This window comes from Seriola lalandi, unplaced genomic scaffold (assembly GCF_002814215.2).
Source record: "Seriola lalandi dorsalis isolate HSWRI2012SDOR001 ecotype SW California unplaced genomic scaffold, Sedor1 jcf7180002054987, whole genome shotgun sequence".
Taxonomy (NCBI): domain Eukaryota; kingdom Metazoa; phylum Chordata; class Actinopteri; order Carangiformes; family Carangidae; genus Seriola; species Seriola lalandi.
The window spans coordinates 9,835-11,682 of NW_019525536.1; the positions used below are offsets into that span (position 1 = coordinate 9,835).

General features: G+C 36.0%; 1 protein-coding gene across 1 annotated transcript in view; it reads left to right on the top strand.

Moving 5' to 3' along the window:
• Positions 1 to 1,304: 1,304 nt before the first annotated feature.
• LOC147817211 (protein NLRC3-like) overlaps positions 1,305 to 1,848 on the top strand; it is a gene marked incomplete at its 3' end in the record, with an annotated part of 15,909 nt that continues 15,365 nt past the window's right edge. Inside the window, exon 1 of the mRNA XM_087171371.1 lies at positions 1,305 to 1,676. The remainder of the gene's footprint in view (positions 1,677 to 1,848) is intronic.

A 1,848-nucleotide genomic window follows, 5' to 3' on the forward strand; every position in this document is an offset into this window, starting at 1 on the left:
GGTTAATCAGCTCTGTGAGAACTCATTTAACAAAGGTTTGGATTTCACACACGTTCCTTTATATGTAAAAGTCCTGCACTCCAGCTTTAAGTGGCCAGATACCAAAGAGCTGATAGGATCAATACAGAATCAAGATTCAATACATTATCAGCTCCTGAAAGATTCACAAAAACGTCATAATCATCACACAGAAATATCTAAAAGTGTTTTAATGATTTAAGATATTTTTTGTCAAAAAAATCTATTTATTTCTTTATTTATTCAGAATGTGCCTTACACCCTCCATTATAACATGATATCCTACAACTGAAAAGTTATGAACCTTTAAAGATAAAAAAAGTTCAGAAGAAAATCAGAATTTGTAATTTTCAAAATTTGTCAAATTAAATGCTCCACTTACATTACTTCAAAATAAAATATTTTACCATTTACCAACTATCAAAGCTTCAAACTTTCAAAGTAAACTTCCTCTCATTAATGAAGTGTGTACTCTCAGTTCAGTGTTGAGTTGTAGGTCTGATCTTCTCCTTCCTCTCTGATCTGTTTCTGTTGCTCTCAGCTCTCACACCTTCCGCTTTATACCTGTGGATCTGACTCTGGCTGCTTCTAGACGTTTCACACACACACACACTGTCAAGTCAGCGTCTGTGGCAGCGGTTAGTAATTTCAAAATAAAACGGCCCCAAATTAATTGATAGTATATGCAATTCAAAATCAGGCCGTTGTTTTATTTTGAATGCGAAATCACATTAATTCAGGTGTTTTTCTCATCATCACTTCCTAAATGACGTGTCAAAACGCTGGCCAATGAGAGCAGGGAACGCAGCCTTTGTTTCCGGTGGGAAGTTTCTGGAGCGAGTGAGAACTTTCTTGACACTTGGAGAGAAACCCAGACAGAAACTTGACTCATAAGTTTGATCCATTGTATTTATTCACACATTCCAGTTTTCACCCTCAAGAAAAATAAAGAAAAGAACAAAATACTAAAACAGAGGACGTGTATTAAAGTAAGTAAAACCAGAAACGAAAGGTAGAAGGTTAAATATTAAATAAAAACGAAGACAAAATAGTAAAGATAAAATAATAAAATACTAAAAGAGAGAAGGTTTGGAAGTGAGGAAACCCAAAAACAAAAGTTCAAAATAAATAACCAAAAATAAAAGTAGGGTATTAAAAGGAAAAAAATCCGCAATATAATCACAGAATAAAAGGAAACACGAGTGAAACATAAATGAATAAAATTCAATTAAACGCCAGAGTATGCTTTTAAAATATCAACAACTTTCCACTGAATTGAACCCTATTGTTATGGTTATAGTTTCATTATTCTGTTCACAAGTGCAGGAGGTTTTCTAAAGAAGTACAACAACAAATGCAACAAGCAACTTCTGTGCTGCTGAAAGGAAAACAGATGAAGGGATTTAGTTCATGTTCAGCTGAGAGAAAGAAAAGTTTCTATGTGACAACCTGCCTTTTTAGAAGTGCACACACACACACACACATACACACACATACACACACACACACACACACACACACATATACACGTAGACAGACTCAGGTGATTACCTGTAAATGCAGAGGGGAGGAGCAAGTGAAAGTGAAAGTGTTCAGTGTTAGTTCAGACTCCATTTTGAGTCGACGCAGCAGAAGGAGGAAACTGATGCCTGAGGCAGGTGAGTGTAAATACAACATTATTATTATTTTACTGTGAAAGTCTCAGAGTCAGTTTCTCCCTGTGGACTGTGGAGGGAAGAAGAGTCAGAGTGAACTTCTGTCCACACAAAGACACTGAGAGAAAAGGAGGGAACAACATGAGCTGTGGTACTTCCTGTTCTCTGCGTCACA